The sequence below is a fragment of the Sapajus apella genome, unplaced genomic scaffold (genome assembly GCF_009761245.1).
Source record: "Sapajus apella isolate SASKATOON/1434 unplaced genomic scaffold, GSC_monkey_1.0 scaffold36, whole genome shotgun sequence".
Lineage (NCBI taxonomy): Eukaryota > Metazoa > Chordata > Mammalia > Primates > Cebidae > Sapajus > Sapajus apella.
The window spans coordinates 16642742-16656878 of NW_022436976.1; the positions used below are offsets into that span (position 1 = coordinate 16642742).

Genomic DNA, 14137 nt, shown 5'->3' on the forward strand with positions numbered 1-14137 from the left:
GCCTACATTTTGTTTTCTTAATGGCAACAATCTTATTCTCAATACTGATTTTCTGTTTCAGTCCATTTTCAGCTGCTGTAACAGAGTATCACAGACTGGCTAATACATAAACAATAGAAGTTTATTTGGCTCACAGTTATGGAGGCTGAGGAGTTCAAGAGCATGGCACCTAATTCTGGCAAAGGCCTTCATGCTGCATCATTCCATGGTGGAAAGCAGAAGGGCAAGCAAGTACATGAGACAGAGAGAGAACGAAGGCCAAACTTCTTCCTTTTTTCAGGAAATTACTCTCAAGAAAACTAATCTACCCCTGAAATAACAGCATAAAACCATTCATGAGGGCAGAGTCCTTATGACCTAATCATCTCTTAAAGGTCCCATCTCTCAGCACTGTTGCAATGGCAATTAAATTTCAACATGAGTTTTGGAGGGGACATTCAAGCCACAGCATGATGATACAAGTAAAAATATCATTTACTTAAGATGGTTAATAACTGAATGAAGGCATGAGCAAGGTTTTAAGAGTACAGATATCTTGACCTAAGTGGCTGTATTTACTTTCGTGAAGGCTAAAGCAACTCCATCTTGGATACTAATCCACCATGTGGACTTCTGATTAACCCTGGTTTGGGAAAGGCCTCTAAGATTTCTGTTATATCTACTCTTCCTCGTGTAAGAGCATGTACTTACTGTGAATCCTGACCTTAGGTAAAGACAGCTTTGATGTCTTAGAATCCTACCCTTAAGCAATTATCCTACACATCCCTTCTGAAGCACATATATTCTTTCTCTCAGTCTGGGGCACAATGGCATGCAGACTCACCGTCTTGTCTTGCTGCTCCCTAAGACACAGACATGGCTTCTGATTGTAAATGCCCATTATATGTTTATATGTTTCTTTCTGAGAAACTGTATATGTCAGCCACATTATTTGTCCTCTCAGCTTCCTTAGACTTTGAGGGTAGGTTTGCATAGGCCTGCCCACAATGGAACAACTTTATTAAACTTTACTGAGTTGTAATAATAAGGTTTTTGAACTTTTAATACTATACTTAAATATTAAAAACAAAAATATCAACAATAATAAATATGACTATCATTTTTGATCACATGTTCTAAGAACAGAATGCTTTTTAAATAATTGTTTTATTTAATTCTCACATCAGTTTCATGAGGATATCGTATTCATTATACTAGCAAGAAATTGATTCTAGAAAAATTAAAGAACTTGCTTGTCAGTTGTAGATCTGGGACTAAAATCCAGGTCTACAGACATCAGAGGGCATGTGTTAAATCATTCAGTAATACCTTCCCAAATGCTATGTGCTATTGTACCCGTTGAAGGAAACAGCTGTCAGTTGAAGGTCTGTCTGCCTTAGAAGAGAAGTTGCAAATGACAAATATGATAAAACATTTAGGCTAGAATGACCAAGTACCACATAAGCTATAATTATGAGATGAAGTTATGAAAGAAACCAGGGAATGTTGGCAGAATTACTGCTAATTATAGATTGTTATGACCTGCAGTTTGAAAAAGTGAGCCCTTGGTTATTTAAAATATCAACTGATCACTTATGCCATCCAAAGAGCTTACTAAGTCACAACAGTTAATCAAAGAGATTAAAAAAAAAAAGACAATAAATGGTCAGTGAATGCTAATGGAACATTCATGGAAAGCACAAAGGTAGACTGTGGTGGGTTGTTTCATCTTCTTAGAGCACCCACTTATTTCCCACATGCTCCATGAAATACCCAGAGTTTTGAGTAGTTTTAAAGTGAATGGTGGGAAAGGCAAGAATTACAGATATACTTGCAAATCTTAAAATGCCTAGCCTATAACCATAAAAATCATTCTGATATGCTTAGTAAAATTATAAAATCATTTTTTCTGATTTATAAACTTCAAATCAACTATCAATCCATTCCAAACTTTCTTCATAAGTACAGCCAATGGCAAAAGAGAGTGAAAGCATCCCCCACAAGATTCTGAATGAATAATTCAAGTTAACTGAAACAACTTATAGGTAAAACTTAAGATGTTTCTTTGAAGTTGTAGCTTTATCTTAAAATTTTATGCGTATTTTTCAGTCTACTTCATAAAACACCTATGTTTGACTTAATGTGAAATAATGTTTTACATTACTTAAAACAGAACAGAATTGATATTCTAAGAAGCTGTGCCAACCTCTGGAGTATCTACATATCTCCAAGGAATATGCCCATGGAACTTGACAAGCACAGCCATGAGAAAAGTCCTTTACAACTATTAACTGTGAAAGGCATTACTGTTCCTATTATTTTTATCATAAGCATGCTAGTTTGGTAAAGAAATTAGCTAGGATGCCAATATGCAGCTGCCTTTTCTCTGGGGCATCTGCTCTAATGGTCAGATGCAGTGTGGTGAGGCCTGGCTGCTTACTTCAGGGCCAGGCCAGGCTAGGGATTCAGTCCTCCTTCCCTTCCTGGGAATTAGCACCAACCTGCATGTTTACCTTACTGCTTGTTGCCTGAGAGTATGGGTTTCTCCCCTTTAGAAACCTTAGTGTGTCTCAACAAATCACTAAACATAGGGTTTCTATCAAAGCCAAAACGTTAGACACTGATTGAGAATTTAAGTGCATGTATACCTGCCATGAGTTATTTACCTAACTGCTGATCAATTTAACTATAAATATTATCTTGAGAAAGAGAGAAACCAATTACAAATCAGCCCACACTTGAATCAATAATCCTTCCAAAAATGATTCATGAAATAAGAACTAGGTGCCCAATAAATCAATTAGATGTAGATTTAGGCTCTTTCTTCTACTCCAAGGCCAGGAAAGACAAGAAATTGTTTAGCAGTATGAGATGGATAATACCTGGTAAATTAGGGCATTCAAAGTCCTTTGTCTGGCAGAAGAAAATTGGTGAGTCTGTTATGACTTCCTCTCCAGACTCCAGAGTCCACAGCTGAAAAGGAAAAAACGTGCTAGAGCAGAAGAATTCACGCAGAAGACAGCTTAGAATTTAGTATTAAGATGGACATGAGTTGGTCCTAATTCAAATTTTAACTCTACCGCTTACTGGCTGTATAAATTTTAGGAAATAAATTAATTTTTCAGAATCTCAGTTTTCTCCTTTGTAAAATGAAGAATATAATACCTACCTCACAAGGTTGTCATAAGGATCAAATGTAATAGTATACGTAAAATGCTCAGGGTAATGCATTTGTATATGAAAAGTGGGAAATATAGTGTTGTGTTATGAGCATAGGTGCAGGAGACTGACCAGGATTTAACTCAAAGCTCTTCTGTTTATTAAATGTGTGATCTTAGGCATGTTTCTTAAACATTCTGAGCCTTGGTTTTCTTATCTCAAAACTAAGGATGCTAAAGCCTACACTATTAGATCAGTGGATAACATAGTGTAAGCACTTAGTAATGGTAGCCACTTGTATTACACTCTGACTTTATTTTTTCAAGTTTTCTGAATCTACGTGCTTATTAATGGAATGTGACTGGTAAACCATATTTATTCTGCTATTATCATCCCTTAATTACTATTGTGTCATAAAATATATGTGTTTACACTTAGCAATGAGTAAGAATGTGGACAGGAGTACTACTCTACTGTGTCAGTGCAATAGGAACTACTGGGAAATTGTATGGGGGCAATAGTCAATGCAAAATGCTTTGAGAAGCTGATAAGGAAAATGCAGAGTTGCTGGTGCCTGCCTCCATGAAGCTAATAATGCATTGAATGAAATAAAGCATGGCTGTTTATAAATTAGCGGGGGAGCTAAGTATAGTGAGCGGTCAAACAGAAGATAACAAGGTAAATTTTATCTGATTTAGAGAATAAAAGACAGTTTAATGGGGAATGGCATTTAAGCGGAGCATTGAAAGCTCAGCAGAATTCAGATAACAGTGAAAACTGGAGAACGCATTCTAGATAAAGAAGATAATGTAAGAAAAAGCACAAAAGCAGAAAACCACAAGATTTGTTTGTAAAATGGTGAATTTTGCTCCCCCCAAAAATTGTGTTCTGAAACCTTCAAGTGACCCCAGTTTTGTTTTGCGGAAGCCCAAACTAGTGTGTTTTTTTTTTTTTACTAGTGTGTGTTTTTACCTGCTGAAACTAGTGTGTATGAGAGTTGAAGTTGGAAAAATAAATTGTGGGCAAACTAAGGAGGGTTTACCACTGTGCTAAGGAATTTTAGGTTTTTAAAAATGCAGTCAATAGAGACTTTTTGAAGATGGTTTTAAGAAAAGGAATGAAAAAATGGCTTTCAGTTAAACATGACAAAATATTTATAGAATATATACTGTGTACCAGGAACTATCCTAGGCGCTGGGTCTATAAATGAGACCTGATGTTGCTTTTTATTGGGCATGTAGTGTAATAACAGAGGCAGACATATAAACAACAACTGCAATAGTAGAAGTTCATACAAACTTCATTGATTAAAAAAAACCTACAAACTCTGGGGTATGTGCAGAGTGGGGGAGGAGAATTTCACACATAAAAGAAGAGCTCTTTAGGCTAATAAGGTAAGGGAAGGCATACTAGGGAGAAGAGGCAAATGCCAAAGAATTTAAGTAGGAAGCAACAGGTTGTGCTATGAGAACCACCAACAATTCAATATTTCTGAAGCCTGAAGTATGTACACGTGTGTATGTGTGCATGCACAAATGTACACAGATGTGATGTGTACACACATGTGCATTGGGGAGGTTCAGTAAAGGTGAGATAGAGACAAAAACAAGAGAAATTTCACCCTATGAAACTGAATTATGAAACATAAAATAGATTATAAAATTATAGAATTTTAACTTCATAGGCAGCATAGCATCTTGGTTAAGAGCATGGCCTCTGGAGTCAGACTGCCTGAGCTGATAGCCCCAGCTCTATCATTTATTAAATATATGCCCTTAAACAAGTTATTCAACCTTATTTGCCTCAATTCTCCTCTATAAGATGGAGGCAATAATATTACATGCATGCATCACTTCATGACATAAGTATAATTTGAGAAATGCATCATTAGGTAATTTTGTCATGTGAACATCACAGAGTGTGCATACACAAACCTAGGTGGTATTGTCTATTCCATCATATAGCTCCATTGTAATCTTATAGGACCACCATCATATATGTGGCCCATCATTGATTCAACTGTGATTATATGAAGCATGCCTATATTTGTTTCATAAAGTCCATATTAAGATTAATGTGCTTGTACTTTTAAAGCACTATTTGTTAGATTTTTTAAAAACCAGATAACTCATATTTGAATATAGGATAGTAATTTGACTGCAGTTTAATCAGTAACATTGACCTATCTACCAAAAAATTATGGGTGGTCAGCTAAATCTAGAGAAGCAGTGAGGAGAGGCCTTCCTTGGTTGTTGAAGTTGACAGAGTCCAGTAAAGAGAGGATCCACGAAGCCACAGACCACAGATGTCTATGCTCAGATGTATTAGAAATTTCTCCTCACTTTTACTTCCTTAAACATATTTATAGGTTAGAAATATCCTGTTGGGAAAACAAGTCAACAAAAATAAATGCTGTGAAGGAGTATTTCTAGAGACTGTGAGAGTCACTCATTTGAGATTAGCAGGCAGAAGGAAGATAGGAGCCACTCTGCCTTAGGAAGCAGCAACAGCAATAGCTGCAGCAAGGCCACTTGCAGGTAACAGCTCCAGAAGTGGCCATACTGAGGAGAGCCACTCAGCTCCTGTGAAAGAATAGAGTTGGCAGTTTGAGGAATATCAGCTCTGTGGGAACCTTTGGACTCCTGATTATTATGACATGTTTCTTAAATTCAAGGATAATAGCAAAAGCTCTTTTGTTCCTTTAGCCCTCCTAACATTTTTGTTATCTAAACTTCTGGAATTCTCTCTCTCATTTCTGAAATGGAAAAACAAACTAAAAATAAAACCCTGAATTAAATTTCTTCCTCCATTAAAAACCTTGAGTCGCTTCTGTGTAATTTGATACTCTTATCTAGGACCAAGTATCTTGACTGAGTAGCTGGGCTTTCGGTGTTTCTTATCCCACTCTCTTAAGCAGGGTCAGTGATGAAAAACTTCTTGAGATTCTGAATACCTACTACACTGGTGATACAAAGACTTTTATGCAGGTTATAGAATTACAACATAAGTTGAATTCAGCTTTGCCATGTCTCCGATATTAAAGCAATGACTGTAAAGGTGTGCCACCTTGAGAATGAGAATTATATTCAGGTGGATTTGATGGATTAGAGAACTTTGAACTGTAGTAACCTACCTTGGGCTAGCATTACTAACTTTATTTTAGCTGTAACCTTTAACCCGGCTTCCCCCTCCCTACCACAGCCCCTCTATGTGCATAACTGGGTCATGCTGCACTTAGAAGTGTTAAAGCCTACTGTTCCGAACACTTGCAACCATTGTAACCGCATTCTGCTTAGCATACCCACCACCCCCGTTGTAAGAAAAAAATTTCCCTTTAATCATTGTATAGGAGCCTAAACACCCGCCTTCTTGGTAACACCTGTGCCCGCAGCCCCTTCCTCTAACCTGCTTTTCTGCTTCTGTAAAATTCCGCTTCAGCTAGGCTCCCCTACCTAAATCAAGGTATAAAAAATAATCAAGCCCCTTCCTCCGGGCCGAGAGAATTTTAAGCATTAGCCAGCTCTTGGTGGCTGGCAAATCAATAAAGAACTCTTAATTTGAAACTCAGAGCGCGTCGTGTTCCTTCTAACTCGCTAATTTACATCATTTGGAAGCCCCTGTGAGAAATTTACCACCAGGTGCAAACTGGGCTCGTTCAGGGATCCCACGCGGGAGGAGGCAGACTACAGAGGAGGCGCCCACTGAGGCGTTCCAGGGCCCCATAAACCACCCCTTACCGGAGGAGAGCGGATCGACTCCCCGTGCGCTCCACCGAATTATTCTTCGGAGTCCCTGGTCCTGCTCCGCGGAGAAGGTAAGTCAGGCCTCATCTGGCTATTCCTGGAAGTTACAGGATCATCCAATTACTGGGACGCCGGAATTGACTAGGGTGATTCCCGTAACTTTGGGCTCTGGGTGCCCCAGAGTCCCTGGTCCTGGATCTCGTTTTTGGCTGGTTTTGGACTGTGGAAGAGTCCTGGTTCTCTCTTTAAACGCGGGAAAAGTCCCTGGTTCTGGTTTTAAACTCTGGAAGAGTCCCTGGTTCTAGTTTTTAAACTCTGGAAGAGTCCCTGGTTCTGGGTTTTGGACTCCAGGTGCCCTAGAGTCCCTGGTCCTGGTTCTCGTTTTTAGCTGGTATTGGACTCTAGAAGAGTCATGGTTCTGGTTTTAAACTCTGGAAAAGTCCCTGGTTTTAGTTTTTAAACTCTGGAAGAGTCCCTGGTTCTGGTTTTTGGATTCTGCGTGCCCCAGAGTCCCTGGTCCTGGTTCTGTCTTTAAACTCTGGGAATCTAAAGTTCCTGGTTCTTTCTGCTTCTGGACTCCGGGTGCCCGAGGTCCTGCTTCTGCCCGTCTGTCTAATCTAGAGGGGTTCAGCCCTAACGAGGGCACCCCTCTAAACTCTATCACTACTCCAAAACGCTGGAGGACAGGGTCCCTGGGTTCTGTCTAATTTAAAACATTTACAAAGAAGGCAAAAATTTCTTCAGGGTTCCAACTGTTTACAAAGTGTAAAAAAACTGTCATAACCTCTGAATAAATGTGTGCATCCATGTGAGTGCGTAGGAACCTTAGAGGCTCGCGTCTAAGAATCCAGTCCTGTGTCTTTAAATCTGCCATGATCATTTATCTACCTGTGTCAGTTGTCCTGTTTTGTTCCTAACATCTGGATTTGTATGTTTCCTGTCTGTTCCGTTTGTCTCTAGCGTTTAAATTTTTATGTCCCGTCGTCCTTATTGCGTGAAACAATTGGGTGAAACTTTTTCAAGGTCCTTAGTGCAGAATTCCGATCTCAGGAAGTCAAATCCCTCATTAGCCGTTTGGGCTGGCCATCTCAGTCTGTCTTTTCTGTCAAAAACAAATCAGTTGTTGTTAACAAAAAAAATTGTGCTAAGCATCCACCAGTCTGGAATTTCTGACCCCATAAAGGTTGTCGGTGCCTAAACTGTCACAGCCCTCTCCCCAGCAACTAGTCTGACCCCTCCTTGGCTGAGCCGGACTTCTCCTTTGCTCCCACCTCAGCCTCCTGCTCCGCTGGGATCCCCTCCTTCTCCTCGTCCTCCTGTGGTCTCTCCGCCTATCGCCTCCCAACTGCGGCCTCGGCTGGAGGAGGCTGCCCCACTCCTCCCCTTAAGGGAGCCACCACCCCCACCAGGTAGCGCAAAGCTGTCCCGTTTTTGGTCTATGTCCCTTTTTCTACTTCTAACCTGTACAACTGGAAGGCTCAAAATCGCACCTTTCTCTAAAAAATCTCAGGTCCTAACCTCACTGGTTAAATCCATACTTTGGACTCACCGGCCCACCTAAAATAATTGTCAACAGCTTCTCCTCTTTTTTCTTCTAACAAAAGGGACCTTATTTAAAGGAAGGCCAAAAAGTTTTTCCTTACTTCAGTCAGTATGCCAAAGGAGGGAGCCCAAAACCTCCTAAAACTCAACAAATAAATTCTAAATTAAAAAATATTCAATCTGCCATAAAAATGTTACATAAGTAAAATCTTTAAAGTTGTTCTCCAAAATCGCCAAGGCTTAAATCTAGTATTCCTCTCCCAAAAAGCTTTATGTGCAGCACTGAATAAAAGTTGTTTTTATACTAACAACTCCAGAGTCATAAAAAACACCCTCCAAAAGGTCCAAAACAATATAAATAAACGCCAACAAAATCAAAAAAATACCTCATAGTTCCAAAACATGTTCAACTAAAGCCCATGGTTAACTACCTTTAGTAACTGGGCTAGTAAAACCTCTTCTCCTTCTCCATTAAGTTTAATCTTTAAACCCTGCATATTAAACTGGCTCCTTACTTTTATAAGGCAGTGCATAAATTCTGTTAAACTCATGTATCTCAAAAGCCACTCTAACCCCCTTATAACTAAGGAGTGAATGTTTTAACTCCCCCAAAACACAAGTGTGGAATGTAATAACCTACCCTGGGCTAGCATCACTAACTCCATTTTAGCTGTAAACTCCAACCTGGCTTCCCCTTCCCTACCACAGCCCCTCTAAGTGCTTAACTGGGTTATGCTGCACTTAGAAGTGTTAAAGTGTACTGTTCTTAACACTTGTCACCATTGTAACCGCATACTGCTTGGCATAACCCCATACCCCCTCCCACCTCACCTCCCCTCATTGTAAGAAAAAACTTTCCCTTTAATCATTGTATAGAAGGAGCCTAAACACCCCACTACTTGGTGACACCTGTGCCCGCAGCCCCTTCCTCTAACGGGCTTTTCTGCTTCTGTAAAATTCCACTTCAGCTAGACCCCCCTCCCCTACCTAAATCGAGGTATAAAAAATAAGCCCCTTCCTCGGGGACTGAGAGAATTTTAAGCATTAGGCATCTCTCGGTTGCCTGCAAATCAATAAAACACTCTTAATTTAAAACTCAAAGCGTGGTGTATTCCTCCTAACTCGCTCAGTTACAACAGAACTCCCATATAATCATGAGCCTCCCTTGACTGTAAGAGCAACCCTTTCTTTATTTTAGGAAATGAGACATCTCTCACTTGAAGAGCATCAATGACCTTATCTAATGATTCCTATTTTCTCAATCTTGATCCCCCTAGCTTCTATTTCCATTTAACTAGCATCAGATACCTCAGATATGCCCCAGTGGAACAAATATAAAGTCTCAGTATCAAGGAGATAATGTAGCCACTGAAAGTTTTGCAAGATTTTGACAATTTATATCGGCAAAGAATAAGAAATTCCTGTGAGATTGTACTAGAACAAGGAGGAGGAAATCGCCTTACACTGAGATGAATTTGGTATGGCTGCACTTACCTGACAGTTATGGACTGAATTCTATCCTTCCTGCCCAAATTTGCATCTTTAAGTCCCAACGTCAGAACCTCAGAATGTATCCATATTTGGGTAATAGGATGTTGGAAGAGAGGAAGTCTGTTGATAGTACTCAAAACACATACAGAGTGGGGTATTAACAAAATGGCAGCAAAACCAGAGAGCAATTACAATGTTTCACCTGCAGGGAGTTTTGGCAGTGGCTAAGTAAGCGTGGTGTTCCTAGGAATGAAAGCTCAAGAGCCTACTAAAACATTACATGCTCTAAATAACATAAAAATAAAACTTTAGATCTGGTACTCGGAGCTCTGACTTGAGTTGTCACAATGGCTTTTTTTTCTGGTCCCGATGCCTAAAATAACACAGATCAAGAGTCACTTTATTTAAGGGGAAATCAGATTCCCTTGCAATACTGTCACAAGTAATACTGTAAATCTTCATCTTTGCTAAAGAAATTGAAGAAATGAAGGGAAACATCTAGACCTTTGGAGGATTACTAAACAATGGCTCTGATTTGACATTAATCCTCAGAGACCTAAAATAACACAGTAGTTCAATAGTCCAAATAGGAGGTCAGGTGTTAAATTGAATTTTGGTCTAAGACCTTCTCAAATACAGTTGCAGTGATTATGCAGACATAATCAGTTCCTGAAAGTGTAGTTGAAATAGACATTTTTGGCAACTTGTAAAATCCCCACATTGGCTTTCTGACCTGTTCAGTGAGGTTTATTATTATGAAAGACCAAGTAGAATCCACTGAAATGTCAATACCTACTAAAATAGAAAATCAAATGTAATACTGCATCTCTGGGGCATTTCAGGAAGCAGTGCCACTATCAGAGATTTGAAGGATGCAAAGTAGTGATTCCTATAACATCTTCAGTTAACTCACTTTTTGACTTATGAAAAAGTCCTATGGGTCCTGGAGAAAGACTATGCATTATCTTAAACCTAACCAGGTGGTTACTCCAATTGCAGCTTCTGTTACAGATTGAGCTCTTAATTGGAGCAAATCAACACAGCCACTGGCATTTGGTACAGAGTTACTGGGTTGAAAAATGCTCTTCTAACACTGGTTAGTGATGACTAGAAGAAAGAGTTTGATTTCGTCTGACAGTGACAACTGTTTGCCTTAGTGTTATCTCAGACATATGTCAGCTCTTTGACTCTTTGTCGTGATCTATATTACAAGACTGTTGGCCATTTTGCTTTACAAAAACGCCCACTGGCCCCTTGCATTAACAACATACTGTTAATTAGACATCATTGCAAGAAATGTCTTAAAAGACTTGGCAAAACACAAAAATCCCAGTGTGGAAGACATATTTGTGAAAACTCTGGAGATTTACTAAGGTTTGTTTGAATATAGTAATGAGACATAAACAAAATGAAAAATAATTTTCTTAGTGGTACAATCTATTACGAACAAAAAGGCATATGTTTAGTAGACGTACCTGGATTTCACAAACAACATATACTCTATTAATGGGTGCTTCACATATTCAATTACTAAATAACCCACAAGCTTAATAGTTTTAAGAGGTACCTAAGCAAGAAAAAAATTTGTAACAGATCAGTGAGTATACAGTACGTCATCAACAAGTTGCAGTAGATATACAAGATTGGGCATGAATAGGTTTTGAAGACATAATGAAATGTCATGATCTTGGACTACTATGAAAAGTATATTGTTTACTTTCTTTCAACCGATTTCTAAGACCCCAAAGAACAAGTTTGCAAACTTTTTCTGTAAAGGGCTAAATAAATATTTTAGGCTTGTGGACTTATGGTCTTGATCATACTTATTCAATTTTGCCATTATAGTGTGTAAGCAGTCACAGGCCATATTTAAACAAGTGAATAATTGTGTTTTCCTAAAACTTTATTTATAAAAACAGGCAGAGGTCGAGATTTGGCCCATGGGCCATAGTGTACCAACCCCTGTCATAGAAAGTTTCTTACAACTAGTTGACTGAGGGAGAAAAATACTCTGTCTGGGCTTACTAATTATTCTGTACAATATGCTGGCACTAGCCAGAAGGAACTATCGCAACATTAAAGTCCTCTTAAGGAATTTCCTAAAAAATAAAGTAAGGATTCTCTTGAAGGAATTAAAGAAAGAACATCAGAAATTAAAGCAGTACATCTTACTGATGATTTGAGAGATGATGAATCTGCAATGAATGGATCTACACTAAATATACCTACACTGATTCATAGAGCATGACTAATGGTTTGGCCAAATGGTCAAGACCTGGAGTGAAAAGTTTGGTGAATTGTTAACAAAAAGATGTACAGATGAGGCATATGGGTGGTCATCTTAAGACAGGCCAGATTATGGTGATGTTTGTGCCTCATGTGAATAACAGAGTGTTCAGGTAAGAAATATCTCTAGATATTCAGGGAGAAAAGAAAAATACTTTTAGTTGTGGTCATTCAAGTTCAATCACTTTTCTTCAACTGGTGTGTAGAATGGAATTATGTCTTAGCAAAAGATATTACTAAATCCTAGAACCTGGTATCTGTATATATAATCTCAGTTGGAAATAGTCTTTGCAGATGCAATTCATTTAAGCAGCTCTAGATAATATCCTAGATTTAGTGGTGATCTCTAATTTCAGTGATTTGTATCATTTAAAGAGAAAGAAGAGGGAGATTTGTGACACAAATATACACAGGGAAGAGGTCATTTAGGATGGAGGAAGAGATTGAAGTTATGTCAAGGAGCACCAAAGGTTGTCGGCAGTTTCCAAAATTCAGGGATGAGGGATGGAATGGATTTTTCTTTAAGGCCCTCCAGTAGGAACCAATCATACCAACACCATGATTTTTGACTTCTGGCTTCCATAAGTATAAATGCAAAAAATTTTGTTGGTTTAAGCCACTCAGTTTGGGATAATTTGTTATGGCAGCCCTAAGAAACCTAATAGATGGTGCTTGCTCAAGGGTCAAATGGATGTGGCATCAGGGGTTGAAGACTATGCATGTGTTCAACCATCAATGCAGTGGTAGCAGTATAATTCCATCAGAGCCCCTCTCTCATGAAGTAGGCGATGGTTTATCCTAACCCGTTAGACACTTATTCTTTATATGAATACACCTGCCATACTTGCAGTGCTTCCATATGTGGACTCCTAAAATGTCTGATTTATAGCATAATAGGCTACAAAACACTGCTCCTGAGGAAATAATTTTACAGCAAAAGAAGCATAGCAATGGCTTAAAACCATAGGATTCAGTGTTTCTTAATTACCATGTTGCAGCTGGCCTTATCAGATATAGAAACGGCCCATTAACTAATTGATTATAGTGTCATGTGGGAGGCAAAATCTTGTGAAGTTGGAGTGTTGTTCTATAAGATCAGGAATATGTTTTGAAACATGGCATTGTTTCTTCCATGGCCATATTTTATAAATAGGATTTTAAAAAGACAATTGAAGTGGGTAGAAGAATTGAAGTTGACAAAGATTATTTGAGGAGTAGCAGCCTATACTGGAAATAGCCAAATCTGGTTTCAGTGCATTAGGTCCAGAAAATTTCACAGCAACTCTTGCCTTTTAAAAGAAACATAACCTTAATTTTTTAAATAGGTGGCTAGCCAATGTAATTAAGAGAAAACACTTTCAAAATAAAATTAGCATAATGCAGAACAGGAGTACTATTCTATCCAGCAATTGTGAATCCCTATTCATATGAATTTGGAGATACTGTAATATTAATAGTTGTGTAAAAGTAACTGTTGTGTTTTGGTTAAGTGATGAGTGCTTGGTAAAATGCTGCATGAGAAGACATGTGCCAAATGATGGCTTTTCAGTGTTTCTACACCCACCCTAGTACTATTCTTTTTATAGTTAAATTTTAATTGCTGACAGGTTTCTATTTCCTTCTCTTGATATTCTTATTTTTTGTCTCCACTGTTGTAATGGTAGAATTTGAGAAGTGTTAGTTTCTTGTTTTATCTTTAATTTTTATTGAATATTCTATCTTCATTACTGTAAGTGTAGCTATTTCCAGTTTTTAAGGCTATGATAGCTCAGACAGAGAAAAATGCAGCACACATATTAGCCATAAATATCACTTTTTAGAGTCATTGTGTTTACATTGAACATCAAAGTATTTCTAATCACATTTATATTTCTTAGCAATGTGATTAGACTATGCAGGCAAAAGATAATTTCTATAAAATGCTTAGAATTGGGACA

At 38.4% G+C, this 14137-nt stretch overlaps 1 long non-coding RNA gene across 1 annotated transcript in view; it reads left to right on the forward strand.

Moving 5' to 3' along the window:
- The window catches only part of LOC116563854, a 16878-nt gene extending 10304 nt beyond the window's left edge, over positions 1-6574 (forward strand). The window contains exon 3 of the long non-coding RNA XR_004274602.1: positions 6488-6574. This is a non-coding gene — a long non-coding RNA (uncharacterized LOC116563854). The remainder of the gene's footprint in view (positions 1-6487) is intronic.
- The last annotated feature ends 7563 nt before the right edge of the window (positions 6575-14137 follow it).